Source organism: Cinclus cinclus, chromosome 13, assembly GCF_963662255.1.
Source record: "Cinclus cinclus chromosome 13, bCinCin1.1, whole genome shotgun sequence".
Taxonomy (NCBI): Eukaryota; Metazoa; Chordata; class Aves; order Passeriformes; family Cinclidae; genus Cinclus; species Cinclus cinclus.
The window spans coordinates 12,389,242-12,416,052 of record NC_085058.1 but is presented as its reverse complement, the minus strand read 5'-3'; positions in this window follow the sequence as shown (position 1 = coordinate 12,416,052).

Below are 26,811 nucleotides of genomic sequence, written 5' to 3'. Positions count from 1 at the left end.
AGCCATCTTCCATAAAGAATGCAGTGGCCTCAAACATACATAATTACATTAATGACATTGATAAAGAACTGGGATCACAGCCTTTGTTGTTTAGATAAATATACTTAGCATGCACAACTCCAGCTAAAGAAGAGCTTCTATAGGTAATGCATGGATTGGTTCCTATAATCACTCAATCATTCAACAAGTCAGATACAGCAACCAGAACAAGGTATTTCCAGGCATGAACTGTGAAGTAAGAGAAGGTAAAAATTACAGTGCATTATGTAATCCATGGCAGCTATTCATGCACACATTGTTTCCTGTGGTGGGTACAAGGTTGATTAGCCCACTTTCACTGACCATCAAACTACCTAAACTTACCTCCTGTTTACCAAGATGTAAAAGCACATACTGTAATTATTAAGCATGCAGTATCAAATACTTCAAACTACCACCCTAACGTGCCTCACAGGAATTTGTTCCTACAGCTGCATTCCAGTTAAGGGTCTATAAAGCAAGGGCCTATAAACAGGAGGAGAGGAGCACTGAGTAGTTCCAAGAGCTCTCAGTAAAGTTTGAGGGAGATAAGCAGAATGGGGAGAGAGAGAAGACATTTTTGAGATGATGTATCTCCATCTGTTCCATTTCACAGCTGGGTGAATCAGTATTACCTATGGTGGAGTCTTATGAAGCCTCCTTTGGCAAGAATAAATTCAGATATTGTATTAAAGCATAGTCAGGCAGGACTCCTAGGAACTCAAAATAAAAGCAGAAGGGTAGGGTCTTGGTTTTTGAAAGAGGATATTTAAACTAGGATAAAAAACATATAGAAATGCAAGACACATTTCTAAAATAAAAAAATAAAGTTTTTTTACAGCATAGGTAGTCCCTTGAAAATTTCATCTACCACTTAAAATTTTAAGCCTAGCATCCTGGGAAGTGGATACACAGAAAGAGGTGGGCAGCATCTTGAAGCATCCTTTTGATGTGTGTGGTCATGTTCACATCTTGCTAAGCTTATTATTTGAAACCCAAGTTGGAGACACAGTGGTGCTCACACTCCATTTGTCACCGCTGTACCATTACAATATGCTGTGGGCCAAAAGAAGTGCTCCTTTCTGCTTAGCTCTTTTTTTTGTAACATATAGAAACAATTAAGATACAGCTTTTTTTTAGAAAGTTATATTTTAATTAAGCAAATTTTAATTAGGAATGTTGCACCATTTTAAAAGGTTTAATAAATCATGGAAAACTTTTTTTAAGTATGTTCTTTGAAATAATTTCTATATAAAATTGTATTTCTTATAGATACGTAATTTATGGCAAAATATATACTTTTACAATAAACTTTAAGTTTCTTTTCTAATTAGACTGTATATTTCTTTGGAGATGTTTTTCACATTTGTCAACCTGGCAATATCTGCTTTTCAGCATTTAACTGATTTTTTGGAATTTACTGATGTTTCCTGTAAAGTATCATCTCCCAATCAGAAATTTTATCTCATGACTAACACATTCATTTAGCAGATCTACTGATGTTCCTCTGTGGCTTGGATCAAGTCTGTCCAGGCCTCAGAACCTCTTCTATGTAATCAGGAAAGCAACACTTGCCTTCTGCTTTTGTTCCACAGTGTCTAGAAGGGGGCTGGGACAGTCTCAAAAACTACAATGTTGAGCATACTGGGATTACAAACTCTGTCGGAGTTTTTTAGTGCAATCAATGAATAATAATGAGCCTGATTTAATTTCAGAAGAGTGCATCTATCCAAGCCATTTATGTAAATAAGTTAACTTGATACACAAGTGCTGCAACCTTACAAATTATACTTCCCCCATCTGTAAAAATGACACTACTAGCTCCTCATTGCTCTTGCTTAGAGCTACTTTTCAATTTAATGAGCAAACTTTTCTTTTGCCCCTTCACTCCCCTCTCTTTAAGCATTAATCTCTTGGGTAAAACATTGTCAAATGACTCCTGAAAATCTAAAAATATAAAGTCCATGCTACACGCTATCTCAGCAGTGTTATCTTCAAAGAGTTCCAGAAGGCTAGTGAAGCATGACTTTTTTTTTTCCTAAACCATGTGTATACAACTAATCAGTCTGAAGGATGCTTTTACAAGATATTTCTTTCCCTAATCTGTTAAAATTCTTTCAAATATCATTCCTACAGATGAAATTAGCCTAAGTGGTGTAATGCTACATTGTAAGATCTTCATTAAAGAAAGCTCAAAGTGTAAGAAAGTAATGATAGAGAAAAGCATATAATTTGTGAGGGCTTGACATACACTGCTTGTGGAGCTGTAATAGTCAGAAGAGTCCTCACTTGCCTCAGAAAGTGTTACCTGAGTTGTCATGTCATGATGACTCAAACTTTCTTCTGTCTTTTTAAACACTGGAGTTACAATGACTCCTGGCCACCTTTAAAGGAGCCTCCGACTGCCTGGGCTGAGAGGAGCCCACAAAGAGTCTCAATTGTTTTATATGAGATGAAGAAAGCAATACTCCAGAGTGCTCCTTTTTGCTACATTTGTGACAGAGATAACCATTAGAAAAGAAAAGGGCTGTGTACCTGCTCCCCACAAAACTAATCAGTGGAGTCAGAAGCTTAACTGCAAAATGCCTTCTGCTTCCTCTGGATTGACACACCATTGACATTACCCAAATCAAACTAAGATCATTGAAAAGCATATATTCATACACCTTAGTGAAAAGTACTATTCATTCATACTTTCTTGTTATGCCACCTTTTTTTTCTGCATTTTATGTGGCCCACTTTATGATGTAGTATTCCATCTGCCAACCACTGAATGACAAACCAAAAATTTGTGTTCCTGCTATTCCAATTTCTCTATTGCCACTCACGTTAATGGCCCCACAAAGAGTGGAATCTCTCAGCTGGCTCAAAACAGAGACTCTGTAGCTGGCATGGTCTTCCAAATGAATGATAGCATAGCCTGACATGTTCACTCCTCAACAGAGGTACAAGAGGAAACAAGATGAACCAGAAGTGAAACAGAACCATATCATTTTCAGCACTATGATTAGATTGCTTATTTCTTTACAGCTGGACATGTATCCTTCTTATCTACTCACTGTGCTGAGCCAAAATGCCAAAAGCATAAAACATAGCTGTATGAGGTCACCGTGGCATTAGTCAATTTTTTTACTGAAGAAAAAGAAAGACATGTTGTTCATTCTATTGAATTTATATACTGACACATGATAAAAATCCAACCTCAACCAAAGATTCATGCAGGGAGACTCTTCAGTGGCTGAACAAAAATGCACAGCTGGCACAGATCACATGATTTTTTCCCTAGTGGTTAGAACTGTGATTACTCTTAAATGAATTTCCCAAAGATTCTAGAACACAAATAATTTACAACTTCACTTATCAAATGCTATAGCTAAAGTTTATTACAAAGTTACAATACAATAACATTATTACATGACAAGGCTATCTGATTCCCAACAGAACTACCCCTGTACCTTTTATTCTTCTTATAAGTACAACTCTTCTTTTTTCTAAATTGGTTCTAAACAAATTATGGACATATGTTGCTTCTCCCACATGTAGTATGTAAAGTCACACTATGACTGAGTGAAATCATCGTAGCTGGAGAATAGTAAATAACCTGAGGGTGAAGGGAGTCAGAAAATTATTTATTCTGAGATCCAGAATGTCTCCTTGGCTGATGGGGTCTGCAGTGGCATAGTAAAAGGCAATGCTCTTCAAGTAGAACAATACAAACTAATGAAAGCTCTGGCCTTAGGTTTTATATATTTATGTATTTTTACTTCAGTGATATTTAGTCATATTTAAAGTTCAAAGACCCTGAAAAATAAAGAATACTTTAGCCAGGATTGTATTTAATACTGTGTAATTTAAATCTCTATATGACTGAAAGAAGTTCCAAGTGATTATTTATGAAACTTTCTGTGAGTATAGCTCCTCACATTTCTTTCTCAGCCAAATATAAAAATGAACCATGAAGTTTGGTTATTTATTTGATATTGAGTGTTACATTAAGCACTCCACTAGGCCAAGCTGTTCTCTCAAATACTTTAAAATGGGCTTTCTTTGGCTTATTTATTTACTGATTTAACAATCAATTTGTTTACTTGTGCACGTCTCTAGGTGTAGGACCATGTTATATCAACAGCTGTAACTGTTGCCTGTGGGTATTTTCCTGGACAAAATGGGTGACTCAATGCCTCTTCTCACATGAATTCGAGGTGTGGTCACCTACTTCAGTGTGTTTCTGTCTGGAATAGCAACCTCTCATAACACACAGCAGAAAAGAACAACTTGTATAATGCTTTTGCTCTTTCTGACCATTCTTTCACATTCCAAATATTCATGGTGCCCTATGCCAGCTACTTCTGACTAAGAATGTCGTTAGGAAGTGGTAATTTTTCAGGAAAATAATTTACTCGCAGTTTTGCTTAGGAAAATATTCCTCCTTCATCATTGTTCTTCCTGCTCAGCAATCTAGACTGAACTTGGCACACCAGAAGTTTTTGGCTTCTTGTCCAGCTGCCCCAGAAAAGGTATGGAGACGTCATCTTCCTCACAACAAACGAAAAATTGGAATTATCTCAGTAGGATGACCCAATATGCAGATTCTGGTAGTAAAATCCAATATACTGAACCAAATACCTTAAGGTGATCAATAATAAAAAGCCCTGGATTTTTTTTGCTTTGCTGATTTCGATTTTTTTTTCCTCCCCAAAAATCCACCCTGGACAGTCAACAGTGAGCTACAGGAGAACAAAAGACAATTTAATACAACTTTTCTGGAAAGCTTTAAAGAAACAGTTATCAAAACTTGTCTGGAACTCTGAGTGTCCTCTCCTAATCACTGCTGGCTAATGAAGCTTGTGGAAGTGGATCCATTGCCTTGCCTTCACTCTGTGTCTTTTTATTGATCAGGATCCCGTGAAAAGCAGAAAGAACACACCTGGAGATAACAACTGTGTCTACACCTCAGGCAGAGCTCTCTAGTCAGGGGATTGTGGTTGCTAGCACACACCTCTTTATTTTAACATATGCATAAATAAACAGAATGCAAAATAAAAAGAAATGCTCATAACATATTTACATTCCCAAATATTCACATTGATTTTGGCGTACCAGCACCAGTATTCAACAAAACATTGGGGTAAAAAAAATGCAAGTAAGCATCTCAAACATCCCATTTTGATTTACTTTCTTGTGGACTAACATCTGTAGGTGGTCTCAGTGCTGAATTGAGACTCTCTGCTGTAGAGGCTAGCTTATAACTCCAGGGTTTAACATTGCACTGCACCATGAAGGAAACTCTAGTTCACATTCCAGCCCTTTCACTAAATAGCATGGAAACTGTACACACTCATTCCAGGTATAAAATTAATCTCTTCCTAGTGCTCACTTGCCTATTAGCTTGGCAGCCTTTCAGCATTACGCTTTTTGAGCATCGACACATTTCAAAGAGGAAAGCAATGTGCCTTTAAATTCCTGTTTATAGAATTGCAGATTTTTTTATTCTGTTTCAAAATCTTAATGATCATTACATAAAACAGGAGAGCTGTGTGCAAAATGAGTTGTCTGTAAGATCTCTATTATTCACATGCATTTTAAACCTTCTGAATTTCAAAAGTCCCATTTACTTGAAGCAGCTTAGTCGACTTCAATATTTTGGCAATTGTATGCTACACATTTACAAAAGATTCATTTAAGAGACTTTCTATTCATATTGCTCACATTTTTATTGCAAGACCAAATAAATAGCAGTAGTAACAAGTTCACGTGTAGCATTAAATCAATGTTTTTTTCACCCAAGCTGTTTCCTTTCTGAATAGTTAAAGCAACACTTGGCATTAAAGAATTTCAGTATATACATTGTACATATCAAAAACCTCATATTATGTTCTCAGATTGCCTGCTGTAATATGCTTTATTTATTTAATTATTTGAAAAATGTTGTCTGATTAATAAGTTGGTTCTGTAAACAGTTTCTTATGTGATTAACTGTGGACAGTTGGTTGACATTAGTTACTGTTTCCACTAAGGCTCAATGAGATTAAAAAGGGCATAAAGTGCTTAAAGGTTTCAAGTTCTATACATCATATAAGCATCTACCTATATTTGCTTGTTGCTATATGAAATCATATACAGTGGTAATAATAGAACTGTAACCACACCTATACAAAATGGTCTTCCAGAACTGTGAAACAACCTTTTAGCCTGGGTAAAAAGATACTAGTTATTTTGGCAAAAAAGGTGCTAAGGTATTTTTCCCCAGTGTTTTGTGTATATTATATGCAAAAATAGAGTTTGTGTATGTCACATAATGAATATGCCTTAGTCTCTTTTTTATACAGAGTGATTCACAGGATCCACACCTTTGAGACACTATTTCCAAATGAGCTTATCTTCTTGGGAAGGTAAGTTGAATTCAGTCAACTACTGAATTTTCTGTTTCTGTCACTGGTGGATGTTCTTAGCTGTGGAAGCTTCCAGAAAAGGAGATGGAAAAGATTAATTTTCTTGTCACCTGCCCAAGTTTTACACTGATGTAGCTTCACACATTATTGTGGGGTCGCCTCCCCTTTCTACCGTGTTAGAAGTCCAACTCAGACTTTCCATCGAACTCTTGCCATGCTGGCTGAGGAGAATGGCCAGCTCTTGACTCCTTGGCGCAGCGAAGGACCGTGCTCCTCCCGGTGTCCGAGCAGTGGCCCCTGCGAGCCCGGAGCGCCGCCTCCCCGGGCCCGGCTCCTGCCCCGGCCTGCCGGGATAGGGATACCCCGGATACCCCGGGCCCGGTCCCTGCCCCGGCCTGCCGGGATAGGGATACCCCGGATACCCCGGGCCCGGCTCCTGCCCCTCGGCCGCGCTGCGGGCGGTACCGAGGGACGGGGCGGACCCGGGGCGCTGCAAAGCGCGCCCAGGTGCGGCGGGGCGGAGCGGGGTCACGGCAGGCAGGTGACAGCCCAGCTGTGACAGCCCAGCCGTGACACCCCACCCGGGACACCCCACCCGGGACAGCCCACCTGTGACCTGCCCCAGGCCCGGGGCGGCGAGCGTTAAATAGCGAGGGGAGCAGAGCCCGCCCGGAGCACGGGGGGCGTCTCTGCCGGGTCGGGGGTCGCCTCAGGGCCGGCCCTAGCGCCGCGTGCCTCGTGGTGCCGTCGGACATGGAAGCTGTGAGTACCGTCCCGGCGGGCGGCTTCGGGACCTCGGGGTTATGCGGTGTTGGGATGAGGGGCAGCCCTCTGCGAGCCTCGGGGCTGGGCTGGTGGCTGGAGCGGAGCTGGTGAGGGGGCCGCGGCCTGCCCCGCTCCCCGCCGGCCGCACGTGGCAGCGCCGCGAGGGCGCGGGGCTCGGAGGGGCGGCGGGGACCGAGCGGCCCCGGCAGCGCCAAGGGCCCGGCCGGGACAGCGGCGCCTCACGGGGAGCTGCCCCTGCCCGAGCCCCAGGAAGGACAGGGCGGCTTTTGGCCTTCGCTTTTTTTTTTTTTTTTTTTTTTTTTGGCTTGTTTTTGTGTGTATGTTTTTGGTTTTGTATTTTGTTTTGTAACTGCCGGAGGGTGCGATTTTTTTTTTTTTGCCCTTTCTGCTAGCAAGCTTGGGCGTCGCGCATTTAGGTGATGGTTAATTGCTACCTTGTAAAGCTTTTGCTAGCAGTCAGGGAAGGGTTTTTGTGGTCATAACTTCTTGAAATATACATGTATGTCTACAAGATCACCGAGAAACTGACTGTGGTATCACAATATCATCTGCAGCCCTCTGGAAGACCCTCCGTTTTCATTTTACTTATTCTGTGTTTTAGGGTAAATTCTCAGATTTAGCTTTGGTTCCTGGACTTGTAATGAGTTACACAAACTGTGTTTTTGTGTCATGTGAGTTAACCTTTTAAGGTCGATTTCCTTCTCCATTCAAACATGCCATCTTGGGTTTTGGCAGTGCCTTTTTGTTTTTCAGCTAGCAAGAGGCTGGAACACAGTAGAGCTCTTGAGCAAGCATTCTCATAATGCTTATTACTTACAGGCGACTGTGACTTTTTCTCGTGTATAAAGATATCTGCAAAAAGGCAGCTCTAAAGGATGTGCAAAAAGGCATTAATATGTTTTTCTCCTTTATATCCTAATACATTTGCTCTTACAACATTCTCTGCAATTCTTCTTGTGGCCAAAGTAAGGGTAATGTGTTGCCTTCAATGCCTTCAAAAAAATGAGCTGCTTATCTCTGAATTAGATTGTCTTAATTATACCATTTCACTTGATGTGTGTTTCCATTGGACAGTTCTTCAGTTGCTGTATGCTTGCTTTGAATGACAGTTTTGAAACAGAGTGTTTTCTCAATCTTCCAGGGATGCTGGATGTGTCTACAAAAAAAAAAAAAAAAAAAAAGGAAAAAAATCCCCATTGCCCTGCCTCCTTTTATAGTCTCATATGAATAAAGGAGTGGATAAAAGATATTAAATCAACTGTTGGTGCATATAATGGCTGTCTTCATTGTAGGGGATTTTTTTCATTCTTTGTTATTTTTAAATTGGAATTAGATGAAGAGTAATGGCATTAATTCTAGTTGGGATAGTGAACAAAAAATACAAACATGCACAGGATTTAATGATTTTAGGTAACAGAACAGTCTGACAGCAAACTTCCAACTGGACAAGAACCTATGACAGATAAATCACAAAACTCCATTGTTCAAAGTCAGAATGCCAGAGATAGCTTTGAAAGCCTTCAGTGAAGGGAATCCTTAGGTGGGAAAGAAGACTGGATGTAAGTTTTGAGCATCTTGTGAATGCCACAGACCATTCCAAATATGTGACCATCTTGCTAATGCAGAAAGTTTTGTTTGAGGGAAGGCAAAAGTAAAAGGCTACTATACAACGTTCTCAAGCTAGAAATGGTGGTTGCCTGGATAATCTTGAGTCTGTTACTTTCTGTATTATGGAATTAATTTAATTTTTTTTCTCATTATGTGCCTTTCCAGGCACATGGTTTGCTCATTTCCCATAAAAGGATAATGCTGACTTACTGGGGATTTTTGGTTTGCCTTTTCCCCTCTGTAATGGGATAATCAGATAATCATACTGTAAGACAAAACTGAATTGTGGTGCACACATACATGCAAGGTTTTTGGCATTTCTTAATAGGAACTTTCAGTTTTGCAACCTATGTTTTGTTGTTTTTGGTTTTTTTTCCAATATGTATTTTGATGTTATTTTTCATGCAAGCAAAAAACTTCAGTAAAACTCATAAAACCATGCTCTTTGGCAATGTGATAGGATTCAAAGGGCAGAGCCTGTTGAAGGAACATCACACGTTGGATCTTCATTTCACTGGGCTTATTGGTAACAAAAAACAGACTACTAAAAGGATGACTGGGGAGAGAACAGACTTCTGTTTTGTAAATGGATTTTGTATCTGTTTGCTGACAACTTGTTTGAGAAATCTCTATTTCTGAGCTCTTTACCCTTTTGCATTGGCCCCCATCTGTTCTTGTCCTTCCTATCTCCCTTCAAATCTGTCACCTAAGTATGTTTCTTGTCCTCTGTTCCCCAGGGAGGGGGGAATTCGCAGAAGGATTTTTTTTTCCTTGTTCTAAACCCTCTGAATGTTTTGAATATGTTGTGTAAAGGCATTTATCCTCCTCTCTGTGCTGGTACCTGTTGTTACACTGGCCAATTTCTTCAGCTAGTAGAGGTATTTTGATTAAAATTTATGTTCAGTCGTAGCATACCCTGCAGTCCAGAGCTTCTGCAGGCTCTACTCCTTTATAAATGTTCATGACTTAACCCTTGCTGTACCATTGTGGTAAGGAAGCATTTATTTCCCCCCACAGGGAAGAGAGAGAAGTTGAACTGATGATTCAGAAGTGTGAAGCACTGGCAGGACCTGCACATGAAACCCCTGGTGTCTTACAAACAAGTTTTTCTAAGATCACAGAGGGAACTGGGCCAGGGACTTGGATGCATGTGTTCAGCTTACATCTAACAAACTTTTAGTGAAAAGTGCTCAATTACATTTGCATTTCTTTCATTCTAGTCCAGAAAAGTGTCTTGTCACTCAGAATATTAATTCTCACAGTTGGTCTTTTATTCATCTTAGTATCTTAGTATAGAATTTTTTAATATATAGTTTTGTGCCCATTTTTTAAGTACAAGCACATTTAGAAATATATGTATCAATATTTTGGTATAGACTATTTAGTAGATGATGATGTAATTGAATTTTTTTTTTTGTCTATCCCACATTGCTTCATATTTCCAAAGTCAGTTCTTACACCATGACTGGAAACAAATGCTGCTTCCTAGTGAAAAGTAATGTATGATACATGAAGTGTCAGGCAATTCATCAGGAGTAAGGAGGAGATGGCCCTAAGGCAAACAGTTTGCTCTTTAGAATATAATGGTTACTTAACCCTTTAACTCAGTGAGCTTGTGTATGAAGAACAAACTGGAGGGAAAAACTCCTTCTCAAGAAGAAATACTAATTCTCTGTCTTGAAATGTTTGTATTTGAGAACAAACCCTCAGCCCATCACTGCTGATATTTATGAGCAATTTATTTAAATTATAGAAACTGCATTGTAATTTGTTTCTTCTCAACCATGGATAGTTATTTCAGGTGTTTTTAACATTATTAGTGGCATGTTCCCCAAATGAAAAATATTTGCAGGCATGTTAATGTCCTTCTGCCCAAGTCCAACCTTGATTACTGTATGTTTGTTTTCAACAAGAGCTGCAATAACTGGATTACTTTGTGTGATTTCTTCCACAGATATAAAGTGTATTCTTTAAGAAGTGTATGCTTTAAACTGTTTAAAGAAATATTGATGCTCAGTGTGAATCCGAACTTACTGGAAAGCAAATTGGAAGTAGTTTTAGGAAGTGCAATGTTCATAAGTATATTTGATGACAGTGCAAGCCTTACCTTATTTTTTACTGCTTTCCTTTTTTTGTGAAAAGCCACACACAAACTGGAAATTTGAACACATTTTGCACAGGTGAAACAAATTAAATTGCCTAGATATCTGCTTTCAAATCCACAGAATAAACCTGGTGAAGAATAGGGACCAGTCTTACTCTAAGAGCTGTGACCATTTGCTTGCTGTTTATAGCAACAGATGCTTTTAGCTGCAATAGTGTACAAAGAATCTTTGATACATTTCACATCTACTATTGTTATTATTTTGAAATAAAATTGATTTTGCCCTTTTTTTTGAAGTGGCATGCATTTATATTTGCTGATGGCTTTTTAGCTGCTGTTTAACTACAGGGAGGTCAGTATGTGCTTCTAGGAATCAGTATGTTTATTTTGTTGCATTTTTTTTTCCTTTGGTACACTATTTACAGAGGGAAAATATTTTAAACAATGTTATTCTTTGCATGGCTGCTGTTTTTGTTTGAAAGTAGCTGGTTTAGACCCAGACTGAACAAAGTACTTAAACACATGTGCAAGTTTAAGCCCCGGGACTATTCACAAACTTAGAAGTTACATGCAAATTTATGTCCCTAGGGCCAGATCAGACCCAGAGAAAGAGTTTTGGAGTTTGCTGTTCGGCTTTTGAATTAGAAATCCTGTTGATTTAAGGCCTGAATAGTCTGTTTGGCTGAAGGGCAGTTAATGGGTGTTCTGGTTCCAAGAGGGTAAAGCAGTGTCCTGGGTCTGAAGACATGAACATAAAACTGTTAAGAAGTTTTTACTGAGTCAATTTAGGTATGGGACCACAGCATGGTATGAGAAAAGGAATGTTGTCTGATGCTAGCCCTTAACTTCTAATTCCTGTCTTTAAGGAAGTACAAGGATGGATTTGCTAATTGTCACTGATAGCCTTCTGTCTGTGCTTTAGTTGTCAAAGTATCTGGAAGACGAGTGTGTTAATTTTTTTCTGTCCGCCTCTTTTACAAAAAAAAAAAAAAAAAGAGCAATTGCTTAAAAAAAGTTCAGCACAAAGCCCTCAGTTACTCCTGAAAGGGTTAATGCAGCAAAACTCTTGGAGACATCTGGCAGAAGCTGTGGGTGTTGGGTGTGGCAGATCCCAGGGCCGTACCAGTCTCTACAAGGGAGCTGTCATCCTCCTTGATTTATCCTTCCCTAATGTCACGGGGTATGGATGTTGAAACTGTGGCTAGAATGTGAAATACGAAAAACATGAAGATTATGATTTAGTGTCTGGGGAGGTTCATTGTTGGCCTCTGTTCACAAGTTGTAAGCATCGGAGGTAGCTTGACACAGGTTACAAAAATCTGGTATGTAACACAAAAAAAAAAAAAAAGGCAAGAATACTTTGGCGCTTGGAACTCCTACATGTGTTAGTGCACAAAAATGAGTGACGGCAACAATTAAATCAAAGGCTGCACTGATGATATATTACATTGGAAGCACATTGAAAGTGCTTGTAAATAACATTTAAATAAATGTACTTTCTGGTCCTTCATTTGTAAGTAAATATAACAGGAACAGTAGATGGAAAAAATAAGGAATTAACTGTCTTCAGCAAAGACAATTTTGATAAATAACTGGTAAATTAACAGAGCTCAAATTTAGGAATATTGTGTTCCTGGTTTGGCATCTTTTTGAATCTGACATTGGTGAGAAGCTAAGTTTTAGTATAAATTTACATGCAGTTTTGAAATTGATTTTGTTCTTTACTTTCTTCTATCCTGACACAGTTAAATATTCTATAATTACAGTAGTTGGGTCAAAGTGAGTACCGTGGATTTTTTGTCAAAGTATCCCCCTATAATAAATGTTAACTAACTGAAACAAGTTTATTGCATAAAATTGTTTTTCTTGTTTCACTTTCTTAAATCATAATGATTAATAGGACTGTGCTTTCATGATGGTAGAATACAGATGGTTTAGTCATAGAAGCACTTAATACTTAAGTATCAACTAATCATATCTAGTGTGAAAAACATTTTCTGATAAAGTGTGATGTATATAAAATCTCATGGTTAAAGGTCTGTTCTTTTGGACCTATGGGTATTAATTGCTTGGATGATAAAAGTAGTGTATTTTGAATTCAACTTCTCTCTACAATTCAGTTACTAAAACAGCACTTTCTTGAAAAATATCTAAGAGCTTAATGTAATGCCTAGGCCTGAATAAGATGTAATTTAGCTAGTTGATGCAGAAATTCATAATAAAAAATTTTGAGATTGGGAAATGCATTTTGGTGGATTCAGGTATGAATGACCAAAGGAGTAAAGGGTATTTGTGCTGAGAAGCAAAAGCAGTGCTAAATTTTTATTGAGGAAAAAATTAATTAGATTCTTAAAATACTATGTGTAACATATAAAACAATGTGTTGTTTTAAAGCCATATTTATGGTTTTGGTTTTTTGTTGTTGTAGTTTGTTTTTTGGGTTTTTTTTTTATTGTAGTTTGGTTTTTTTGGTCATCTGATTTCTTGAGTTTACAATTATTTTAAAGGACAGAAGTAGTGTTTTGCTGTTAATGAGGTATTTTAAATTGATTGGGTCTTTGCCAGAGACAGTTCTTCACACTGACAGCTGGGATGCTGTTTTCATCTTAATGCACCCAGATGTTTGAGAAAAATGCTACAGATCGTTTATACACTCGGGAGTATCTGTGAAACTACTGGTTTTAGATATGCTTTATCAAATGTGTTAAGAAATTTGTGGGATTTTTTGGGGTTTGGAGTAGGATTGTGTTTTGAAACATTGCTGATATCGTGTTCCCTAAGAGGTTCCACAGCTGGAATTGTATTGGGATTCCACATTAACCTGCTTCAAAGTAGGAAGTAGCTGCTTTTTACATTGGAGTCTGTCTCGTCATTGCTTTATATTAACTTTGCACAGATCTAGGTGATGGAGCTGATGCAATAAAAGGGCAGTGAAGACTTAGGTATCAAATATGTGTTACTCAGTGGATTATCTTTCTAAATATCTCTGCAGTCTGAATCTTGTTTGGATTACCAGGTCATTTTGTTTCAGTTATAGTGTTGGGATCTTTGTATAATCTTATCTTTGCCTTCTTGTGTTGTCATGTAGTACCATTTGAGCTCATCAGCTCTAACTGCCAGAAGAAGTCTGGAATAGTGGAACACAGAGCCAGTAAGATTTTGTTAGAACAATATGCCAGTAGTGGAAAAAAAAAAAACAACACTAACCAAAAAAGTAGGATCACAATATTGTAGGTATTCTCTCTCAAAATAATGTGTTTGGACTAGTCAGGACATCTGGAGGGAGTTTGAAGCCCGAGAAAATGGCTCAGCTATACAAGGCTAAATAAAAAAAAAGACAGCTACATGGATTCATTATATATGCATAAACCATGAAATGAACAAAGTGATGAGCTGTAAGATCAGACAATGATGTGCTAATAAATGTCAGCCTACCCAGCATCTCTCATAAACATAGCATGTTTAGAAAAACATAAAGATTGGCATTTTTCAGATACAAATGCATTAGTTTTGGTATCCTGCTGTCTGCAAGGAAGTAAAAGGTTTGAAAAACTTCTCTACCAGAACAGTGTTCTGCTTCCTTTGGTGTCTCCACAGCTGTGTGTGAGTGGCACTACTGTGCATCAGAAACAAGTTGTTACTCATGTCTTGTCATGAACAGTCAGTTGCCCTTTTTAATGTCCAAAGAGTTCCTGGTAAGTACAGGTAAGGGTTTCTATCAACCAGGCTTCTCTGCTGTTTTGCATCATACCCACCTGCAGAAATGAGATCAGCTGCTCTTTCACTCGGGGATGCCTTCATTTAGGAGATGCGTTGAAACAAGCTAAACATTGTCATAGAGAGAAGGATTGTTCCTAATAGGTACAGAAAGTCCATGGGCTCACGTTTTGAAAGGCCCTTTTAATTAATAATAGGAAAGGATCTAGACACCCACAGAAATTCAACATGTTGGAAGTTGGTTTCCCAAGTCTTTGGAGCTTTTCAAAATCACATATTTCCCAAGTGAGTACACCAGTTGAAGTTTAATGCATTTATTAAGAGCTTAGTTTCAGATTATAAGAAATGCATTTTTACATCATCTTTCACAGAGTTGTTTTTGTTTACTAGTCTACTCACTACCTTACAAACTGGTAGTGAAGAATCTACAGACCAAAAGTGAGGGTGTCTTAATTCTTTTACCTATCTTCATACAGATATGAGAACTCCAGAAGGATGACAGCTGAGAAGTGTTTTTTATTTGCAAAAACATTGCACACATCTCTGAATCTTGCTCTACTTAGCAAAGCAGATTTATTTGTGCAAGGAAAGGTAAAATTTTTTTAGAACACAGGTTTTTCTCGTGCAAATCCCATTCAAGACCCATTAGTATTATTGCTGGCTGTGAAAAGGCTTTCAATCATTTGGGTCTTAAGAAATTAGTCCTGTTTGGTTTATTCATCCTTTTTAAACTGAGACCGTGTTGGAATCACATGCTTAATTTGGAACATCCAGTTGTTTTTTTTTTCCATAATGATGCTAAAACCAACTTGTTTTGTTGTTGTTTAGAGTATGTCTGTGGGAAAGTATACAGGAAAGTATAGTATATAGCCTACTTCAAGTCTAAACATGATTGCTAACGTATATACTGTGAAATGAAGCACCTTCAAGATTTGACTCTAACCTGTCCGTCAGTTGCCACATTACAATAATCTAAAATCTATAGACCTCCCTTGGGCCAATTGCTATTAATAATCCAGAATTTGCTGTGAATTTAAGATGAGCATATTACCTTGGTTTTTGGGGTTTTTGTATTTTACAATGTAACTTCACCATAACTAAGAATTCCACATTTTAGGGAATAACATTTCAAGCAATAACATTTTGTACTTAAGTGCAGGCTTTTGGGCTCTTCTGGTGAGCCATGAAGTTCATGACCATTGTGATAAATAAGATTCATGTTGGAAACTACTTACTCAAACTGGAGCTGTTCCTCCATTAAATCAGGGAAATTATTCCTTTGAGTGGCTGTTCAGCAGTGTGGATAAGAGATTCACAATGCATATTTTCCAAGAGTGTTACACATTAGCTTCTGTTCGGTCAAGCAGTTGCTTTCTCTGTAGCTAAATCCTCCTCAGTTTTAGTTTCTTTGCTTTCTGTCCTAGATATTCTGTAGGAGTTCTGTCTGCTGTTAAAAAGCTCTCATTCTCCACCCAGATGTAGCTGTATTTCAACGAAGAGGGAAATGATCCTCGTGTATCTCTTTCCTCACTTGCCGTAGAGGTGGGTGGGGGGGTAATGAATTGCTTGTAGAGGAGTTTGCAGTCCCTACATGAAGTGTGCTGCTACGGAAGTTTGAAGTTATTTACTTTCAAGATGAATAGTTCTTTAAGAGATGGGTTAAACATTCTGGCTAATATGCAAGACATTAAGTCTCTAAAAAGTCATTGTACATATCATTTGAAACAGCATGACCCCTCCTTCCATCTTAAGTTTATAGCAATAATAAGCCTTGCAGATGCTTTTCCTGGGAATTAAGGACCAGCTGGGGTAAACAGACCTCAAACTATCCTCTTAGCCAGTCATTAATCTTCAGGGAAAGCCTTTGCTTTGATCATTATTGCTAAAATGTGCCTAGTGCAGCCTGGGCTTACATGCCAGTAAAAGCAAAGTAGTATTTTGCCAAAACATGAATATTCTTTTGTTTGTCAAGTAGCCCTATGTCTTGGACTCATTTTTGATGTGTGTAAACATGCTTGTGTATAAGTGTGTGCACACAAACAGACATGAGGGCATGAGTTTCCCAGTTAAATTATTTATTCTGCATTTATAGTGCTCTAAATTAAGTTGGGTGTCTGACTCAATGCTGTTGTATTGATCAACTTTTCAGTTAGTTTTGCCTTGTCTCAAAACTCGTGAAAAGTTTTGGATTGGACATCTTTGATTTTGAAAATTGTTAAGAAATACTTTGCCCATTTTTTACTTTATGAACACCCAGTTTAAATTCACGCAGTGTATTTCGCTGAGGACCAGAAAGAATCAGGAACTGTGCAGCATAATCCACCCCAGCCTGGCCTTTCCTGGTGTAGGTTGACTGCAAGTTGTGTTGGTGCTCAAAATTAAATGACTGACAATTATCAAACTAATTTTTTCTTGTCATTTTGGAAGGGACTTGTTGCTGTGCAGTGCATCTAATAAATAATCACAGGTTTCAGAAGGCAGCTGTGGTACAGTATTTCTGTATATAGGTCACAGAGCTGAAAGTACAGCAGGCAGTCTTCCTGAATTTCCAGGCTTTAGATTTCCTGAAGTGTGGCAAATACAGAACTCTGAGATTGGCGGTGCCATGAATCACTCTGCTTTCCTGATGAGCTTGCCATGTGTTATGTGTTAGGCAGTGTCTTCTAGTCAAGAGCTAACAAGAAAACAATGTGCACTTCAGATATTTGCTGCTTTTTGCAAAATGACCTGTATTACTTGTATGTACTTTGTCAGCTTAAGCCTGGATTAAGAAAGCTATTCAATGCTTGCAGTGTTAAAATGTAAAGTTTCACTAGAGACAGTAATTCTATGTGAATTTCTACAAACATCCCTGAATTTAAGAAAATATTGGTATTTGTTGAAGGAAGAAAATTCCTGTGTTCTGTAGTTAACTCTGCTTTTGGGAGTGTGGAGGATGTATTCTTTATTTTCTCTTGTGCTGTCTATCAGAAGTGGAGTTTGTGTGGTGCCCTGTTGCATGAGGCATTGGACACTGTAGCAACATAAAAGATGGTGCATGGAGTTGACAATTGAATTGTATTGAACAGATCCAGAAGGGAGCTGTTTCACAACCTGTGTCCTTTGCCCTAAAAGACTTTTGGATCTTGCCTGCTGCCGCCAGTGTTGATTTTCTTTGTTCTGTGTTCCCTAAGGGGAATCATCAAAGTAGCAAGAGAAGGAAATCATTCTTATATCTTCTTGCCAAAAGCATTTTCCCTATTTTACTATAAATGAGCACTGTGGAGGAAGTGGAGCTGGGGGGGGGGAGTAATTCTGCAGACCTTAAACACCCTGAGCAAAATCTCAGCTGTTGCAGAGTGTGAAGCTTATGGTTGCTTTTGAGAGCCCTGATGGACCTTCTTGGAAGAATCAAGCAGCTGGAATGAAGACTCCTGCTGGTAGAGGGCTGGGTATAATCAATTACTGTATGGTCTGATCAAAGACAAAAGTATATTATGTACAGCATATGTAATGTGAACTTAGAATATTTTTTTCTATGTTTAAGCCATATATTTTAAATTACAAGAATTCACCTCTGTGATACACTGCAATGAACTTCAGTGGGCAGAAACCCATTGCACTTCATTTGCTCCCCAGCGCAGTTGCCCATCCAGTTTTTCATTATTGTAGGAGAAGAATATTTTGGAAAAGCAGTTGATACAGTTGCTTGATCTTGTGTCTCGGTATCCGATTTTATTTTTTTTTTTCACAAGCCCCTCTCTCAAAAGTACAAAGCAATAAATATATAGGCATGGTGCTCTGTAAAAATAGGTTTTTGACCTCTCCATTTATTGGTATACCTTTAACCTTGCAAGTTTCTTACAGTCTCTGCTTGGTCCCACTTTAGACTCTGTGAAAATAGAAACTCCTGTTAGTGTAGCAACAGTACAGTGTTACTTTATTCTCTGAACACTTTTTAAACTGTTTCTAATGCAATAAGGGAGTCTTTAATTAAATGTGTTGGTTGCAATTTATCTCTTTGTATTTCAACTCAGGCTGCCTACTTTCTGTTTAAAAGCTTGTTCCTGCTGAGCAGTGTAGATATGCTGGCTGCTAGTATTTAAGTAACTTCTCTGCCTCTATAGATTCTTCAACTACAGAAGGTAAGTAAATCCAAGTGTCCAATTTAAATTCATTACAAAAGATGCATTATTATTGTTTAGCTCACTCCCATCATTCCTTAAAGTTACTTTGCTTTTCTTGTTAGTAGACATCCCTGGATGTCTCAAGCCTGAGAAGTCACTTGAGAATTCCTGTCTGTTTTCCTGTGCTGCAGGAAAACTGCCTGCATGTTCCCCAGTTCCACAGAACCATTGCCAGCATTTTTCTTTTTGCTTCCTAGCAACTGCCAATTTGGCAAAAATGAATGTGTGGGACCTGGAACTTTATAAACTGCAGGAGATGCAGAAACAAGGCCCTGCTTGTATTGCATGGATGTGTTTCATAGTACTTGAATAGCAAAGAGGTGTCAATGTCACCAGCCTGCCAGCATGATAGATCAAGGAATAAATTCTCAGGGCAAAAGATATCCCTTCTCTGTAAGAAGTGTTTGTAGAAGAGAGCAAAGGCAGCATGGAGAAACCACGACTATGCAGTGTGTGATACCATTTCTGTGTTTAACTAATGGCCTGCAGCCTGGGACAGTGTGCTCTCACTGCAGTCAGGAGCGGGGATGCAAATTTAACAGGGATAGCTTTAAAGAACTGCATTATTCAGATACAGCTTTTTCAGATAGTCATGGCAAGATAATCTTGTCACTATAAATCTGCCTGCTCACTTGAATTTTGCAGCCCACGCTCAGCTTTGTGCATCTTCTACTACATTATTTTTGGTTTAAGTTTAGTCTGAGGAGTGTGGACACTCACTGCCAATCCCATGGAATACAGTGTTTATGTTTGAAAACTGTCACACCTGTGCCTCATCCCTCACTCCAGGGAGGGAAGCCTGTGTTGTCCTTGTGATCCTTGCCCTACTTTTAATTTCTAAAAGGTGGTTTTTCCTCCATCCTTAAAATTGCATAGATTAGTCTCTTTTTTCCCAGTTGCTTGTTTAAAAGTAAAAAAAAAAGAAAAGAAAAAAAAAGAAAAGGGGGGGACAACCCCCAAGCAGTACAAAAACACCCCCAAACATTTGGGATTTTGTTTTCTGTGTTTGTGTTCTCTACTTGCCTAATCTGCAGACCTTCTTCTGCATCGTATTTCTGATAGGAGCTGGGAAGCAGTTCTCTTGCTCTGCACTGAGAATTCATAACTTAATGTTCTCTTTTACTATTTTGCTTCTTCAAGCACATTTAAATTCTAACATTTGAAGCACCTGATTGATATTTTCAGACTGTTGGAAACAAGTTATCCCCTGGCTGAGGTATTTTACAGAACATTTCCACCTGCAGCAAGCTTTTATGTTTAATCTAGAGTTTTTGTAAACCTTCAGAAAATCAGGTTTATAACTGACGAGATAGCACAACCCTAATTGTAGTGCTACTGGCACACCTCTGCAACCAAAAGCATACATTGCTGCCATTTTTAAGAATAAAATTAAATCCTAATATGTTAGGGAGTGGATATGCTTCCTGCAGTTTTCTGCAATTTTAGAGAAAAAATACAATTTTTAGAAAATTACAGTTTGTTGCATTGAGGATGGGCTGTGTACAATAGGCATGAGGCAGTGGGATTCAGTTGGAGGCAGTGATGCTGTGTAGATTAGCCTGAGGTGACAGAGTGGCATGATAAATTTTAAAAGTGTGTTTGTAATGTGTAGGGAGCTTGTGTTTTCTCAAATGGAATAGCTGAGTAAGTTTGATGTGTTTGGGGGTTTTTTTTGTGTACAATAATACTCAAAGTGTCTTGAAATTTCAAGTCGCATTTTGTACTAGGAAATGTCTTTTCAGATAAAAAAAAAAAGTGGAGCAGCTTCCTTAACTACATTTCATGCACAACTTATCCTTTCTGTGAGTTGTTGAAGGAAAATAAAAATTCTCTGTAATCTTACATCTGATCTAAGTGACCTGAGCTGCTGGGTGGTCCCTAGGACACAGTATCCTGCCAATCAGATTTTGCATTGTATAGTGACAGATTTGGGTGAGAATAGACCAGTGTCATCTTCTCTTCTCATGCATGTCTCATGACACTTGTTAGGATATGAATGTGCAGTTCTTTATATATAATCACCTGTAATTCTCTATAGTGTAACACATCTAGCCTTGGGACTCCAGGTCTTTGGCAGGCACATAATTGCACATTAGATGCTGCCTGTTATTTTTAGTTGTCAGGAGTGACAAGTGGAACAGAGTATCAAAACAGTCATATCTTAACAAGTGGGGGGATGAAAAAGTACTTTGAAGTGGCTTGTATTCAGCTCAACAGCCAGAAGTCATGGCTGTGATGACAAACCTCAGTAACAGTTCTCAGTTAGCTGAGGTCTAACCATACTAGAAAAAAACACCTTTCACACCTTGCCAGGACTACTGACCACTGTAAACCTTTTTTGCCCCTGCCAGCAAAGCTTCTGCTGCCACTGGTCCAATGTGAGGAGCGAGGTGCAGACAACTCCCAGCCTGGCCCCACGTGAAGCCAGCACAGGTCTAGCAGAGCTGGCTTTGGCTGGGCTGTAGTGCACGGCAGAAAGTGCCCGCTGCACCACAGCTGGAGTTTGCAATCTCCATGCTGTGTCCCAGCCCTCCATGCTGTCTTTACAGAGATGTGCTGGGGACATAAAGGCACAATACTGTGTTAGCAGTTGGACGCCCCTTCTCCCTGTGACAGAGGGGAAGCTGATGGGTGAGTGCTTGTAGAAGATAAATGGTGGCCCTGTCTTGGAAGAGTCTTCTGGCCCAGACTGAGGTCTGTCTGTGCAAAGAGAAACTGAAATTGCAGATACTAATGCTTGTACTGCTCTTGTTGTAGGGACTGATAAACATTTTTTAATTTGACATCTGTTAATCTAAGACACCCCACAAGTATCCTCTTAAAAAGGCACATAAATGATGATATAAATTAATGTGCTTAGCACTTCAGGCAACCCTGCACGTATTTAATAGTTTAATTGCACAGTTATGAATTTAATATTGCATTGCTTAACATTCTTGATAGTTGTGCAGTAAGAGTCCTGCCCCTCAGATCAAATAGCTGTGCTTCCACCGTAGTCCCCATGGGGAGTTGTTCAAACCATACTTGGTTCTCCTTTGAATAGTAAATGGGGGGTGCACATGACAAAAATGACTGTAAACACACCAGTCTGCATCACTTCCACCAGCAGTTCTCACTGGTGTTATCTCTGACACTTAGGCTAACTTTTTGTAACCATCATGCTACATCATGAGTAATAATCTGTTGTTAACACACTGTCCATCAGAAATGTTTACTCACAGAGTGACAGCGAACACATCTGGACTACATACCATGTTTGATCTGAAACACCAGACTCACTCTGCTGTAACAATGACAAAAGCATGCCATGGCTGTGCAGTTCAAAGCATAAAATATAAGGACTGTGTGATGTCTGATGTAATTTAAATATTTATACAAATATTGGCTATTCCAAAATATGTATTAACAAATATTGTCTAAAAAAAATAAAGTTTGTATCTTTCAAAAGTGCAATTTTATAGTGTAACTGGTACTACAAATTTAGGAAAACCTTTTTTTGAACTAGGTTTTCTAAGTGTACTGTTTAGTGAATGTGCTGTACAGTAGAGCATAAAGTATACATAAAGTCTTAGTGCTTCTAGAAGAGGTCTTGTGTCAAAGCACTCAGTTCTGAAGTCCAAGCATCTCCATTGTCAAAGCTGTATTTATTTAAATCAGGGATAGGAATTGCTGTACCCCATGCTTTATAGCAGTGAAGGCTTTTCGGACATGGACTAAATCTGTTGCAGATGTAGAGGGGGACTATAGACAGCTCTTACCACCTAGGTGCCTCACACAGGGCTTTCTGTGGGCTGCAGTATTCCTCAGGGAATACTGCGTCCATATTCTGCTGGGTGCCTTGCCAGATGACTTTAGCACCCAAAAGGGAAGGAAGGGCTGCTTAGCCCCAGCCTGCCTCAGTCCCTCTTACAACAGGTTCAGAGCAGTTCACTTTGCCAGTGAAAGTAACCTGTTGTGGGCTTGGACCAAAGAGAAAACATTTTCCCTCAACCCTCTTAGGTGGATAAGCTAACCCTGACCATTTACCCTATTCATACCTCTAGTACAGTCAAAGTTGCAGGTGCATTTACCTTGGGGAAGGAACCATAACCTGTATCTTTCTAACCATAACCTGTGTGTTTTCCAGTAGACTATTTTTTTACCTGCAGGATACAGGTATAATACTTGACTGTGTATACAAAACAGAGATCTAATAAGATTTATATTTGAAGAAATTTTAACACTTAATGAAAAGATGGTCATTTTGGATCAGTTCATTCAGTAAACTGTTTCCAAGGACACAATGGGTTTTTCTTCCAAAAATCTAAACCATTTATATGCTTCAAACTGAGAATTTGTGTGAATTACCCTCATTGGAACGCACAAGCAATAGGTTTTCCTTTTAGATTCCTCATAAAGTTTTCTCTCCAGATTACCTACCAAAAAATCAACATGCTCCTAAAGTAGATATTTAGTTTCAGAATGTAAGTGGAGGAGATGACAGTAGGGAAATAGCAGTAACTGGCATGGGACAAGACAGGAGATAATGACTATTTCTCTGGATCAGCTTTAGCAAGATACTGTGTAATGAGGTTCTTTTGTAGGCTGAAGAAGTCTGAGATGCAGATGTTTCTTGTTTAAGGTAAAAAATCAAATATTCCTTGGTGGTTTATTTAGAATGATGCTGTAAGGCAAGAAAAAGCACTCTTGCATGTCACATGAAAAAAAAATCAAATAGACATTTCTTGACTGGAAAAATGAGCACTAAAGGTGCTTATAAGACAGAAAAAGTAGTTATGTGGAGTTTTCTCTCAATTCTTCCTTTAATGATCACCCTCCTTGCTAGAGGAGCTCCACCTTTATACAAAAATAATCATGAAAAGACTGTAATTTATATAGAATTATCCCTTGAATCCACTGTTCTTCATAAGCCTAAGCGTGTCATTTTGCAATTATTATTCATTCTAAGAGGAAAGGATATTTGGTGGGTTTTTTCCTTTGGTCTTTTGCACCCCAGGGTAAGAACCTGTTTGGGATTTTTACGAGGTGCACAGGAAATATTATGTTACAGAGAAAAATTTATAAGTAATTTTGGCATCTAATGGAAATTAGAGCCTTACTTCTAAAATGATTCTGAATTATTAAATGCCCAAGATACTTCAAAATTAAGAAATGGTGTGTAGGTATATTCCCTGGAAGGACCAGATTCATGTCACAGGCTGAAATGCGATCCTTGGAAAACTGGAGCCCTTTTTCCTTGAAGAGCCTTGAAGCAGTGTCATGGGTTTACTGACTGTAGTCATGATTGCTCTGGCAGGAACTTCCAACCTACCTGCCTTCTTCTGATTAGTAAATAGAAGAGGAACTGGACTTGTGGATCCTTCTCCTTCAGAGGAGCAATTACTCTCTAGGTTGTCTGCAGGTGAACTGTTTCTAGAAATTGCAGGTTTTAATTGCTGTCTTACTGTCTCATAGATCTAAAATTGTAGATGACTGCATGTCTTGTGCTTTCCCTGGTTTGTGCAAGGAGGTATCTGTGAGAAAAGCTGAAATACAGCGAACACTTTGACCTAGAAGTTCCTGATTCTGAATTTGCAACATGAAGTGGAGCACTGCCACAGCATTTTGATGACCTCTTACTTGCTTTCTGCAGGTTATAGTGGTTAAAGTAATGAGAAAGCTGAGAGATGCTATCTTTTGTTTCTCTGCACAGAAAGTGCTCCTCATTTTGTGCTCCGCTGTTCACTTCATAAGTAGGTGGAACTGTGTATGCATCGAAGGCATACCTTTGATAAATGTAGTAAACTTAAAACTAGCCTTGAGAAAATGACTGAATTCCCTGGGCTAACAAGAGTCCTCTTGTTTATGTTTTCATATATTTCATTGGACAGTTTTTATTTTAAAGCCAGCTGTCACAACCTGATGTTTCACAGCCTTCACTGTTGGAACACGCGTGAGTTCTGGCATCAGTCTACGTGGAATATCTGTTTGAACAAATGTAGTATCAGGGCATGCCAACTATGGCCAGTTGCATTTAGTTACAGCAGTTGCTGAATGTACCTGGAGGGTTGGCATTCAGCAGGGAGTGAAGTCAACTTTGGCATCTCTGTGGTACTGCTTTGACTTCAAAACTTGTACCTCATCATGTATGTGAGGAAAAAATGACTTTTCTCTCAAAGCTGAGATAGCTTGCTTGGCTATAGGACCAGCATAACTGTGAGGACTCAATTTGCACTTGGGTCATGAAGGACACTGCAAAGGTTTAAGTGAAATGCAAGTCAAACTGAAACACTGATTCCGAAGACAATTCTAAAAATCCCCCAAATCATTATCTGCTCCCTGAGTTGTTACTTTCCACAGATTCTTTCTAGTTAAAAGAGCATGTCTAAGGCAGCAGGCAGCAGTTTCTTGTTGCCCACAACACAATTTTGATATTTTAAGGGAGCAGTATGTGTATAAGGAGGCAAATAATTTATTAGAAATGCTAGAATATATATTGGGCCTAAGTGCAGCCATAGCATTCGAAAGTGTAGAAGGTTCCCCTAAAATAAGCTGTGAGGTCACAGCTTCTTTCATAGGAATTAATGCAACTTATGTGCTGTGGCATAAATGGTCCTTTCTGAAATATGCAGTAAGTTCATCTTTGCAGTTGTGACTGTTTGAAGTGAAAGAGTCCAATAATCTGTACTAGGCTATTTGCACACAAATCAAGTTGTCATTAATCACACTCTGAGAGAGTGTGCCCTATGTGGAGTGACTTATTGTCAGAAAACTACAAAGCACATCCAGATCATTGTGCAGGAATAAAAAAAAAATCTGAAGAGTAACATGTAAAATATTTGGAAAATCAGTAGGTTCCAGTCAGTGAGTTAATGTGGGTTTTAAGATAAATACTCCAATTCATTAATTGAACCTGTTACAAATGTTATGTATACAGGTAGGATAGATAAGAAGTATTAAAGAAAAGGAAATATTTCCTTCCACAAATGTAGGAAGGTTGGTCCTGACAACTCCCACTGACCTCAAAGTCACATTCAATGAAATAATGGATCACAGTTAATTTGGGGGCCTGTCTGGTGCTGGGAACAATATGGGCAAAGCACCTCAGGGTGGTTCTGCTGAGTGTTGTTTGAATACTGTCTGACGTTCCTGGGAAGTACAAGTGTTGCTCCATCTTCTGTCTACTTTTGTAGTTCTGGTCGGATGAAAAATTAGATGTATTTATGTCTGATAGCACTTCTCTTGGGGTACAAGGAAGGAGCAGGAATTAGCTTGTGTCCTTGGAAGAGTGCAAGGGCTCTAAAGTCTTAACTGGCCCATTAATATGACAGAAGGCTGAAAAAAGTCCTTGTTTTCTTTCTGTTCCAAATGATAAAGGAAAAGCCATCTTGATCTAAGCATGTTGAATATGCTGAATCATGACCATTGTCAAACCACTGCAAGGGAAAAAGCTGAAGCTTCAAAGCAAACCATGGAATTGCAAGCTGCAGGCACCAATCTATATCCAAAGATGTCAAATCTACTTTATGTTCTGGCGTGTAGAAGGACCACTTACAGCAAAGTTACAAAATTCTGCACAGTTATACATAGATAAAATCTAAATTTGAATACCAGTATACTGCTCCTTGATATTTGGCACTGCCTGAACCAGTTTGGGGCTGATTTGCTTTGGGGAAGTGGCATAGCTACCCTTGCATAGTTTTGTCCTGGCTTAAACCCCATGAGGAAGACTCAATGCAAATGTGACTTTACTGCTTCCAGGCTTCAACTGGTACCTGCAGAAAGGTCGGCAGAGCTCTGTGAAATCTTGCTGTGTGAGTCAGCACTCTGCCCGTGTGCTCCTATGCCCTTTTGACATGAGCCAACATTTATGTGGAGTCCATGGGCCAGGAGCTATTTTGCAGGAGTAATCCCACCAGTTGTTTTCCTGATACTTGTGCTCTAATTCCATCCTCAGAAGTATTGCTCTTATGTGAGTGCACACCTCCATGAGGCATCTTTTGTGAGCAGAGGTTACTCGGGGAAGAAAACTTTTGGCAGG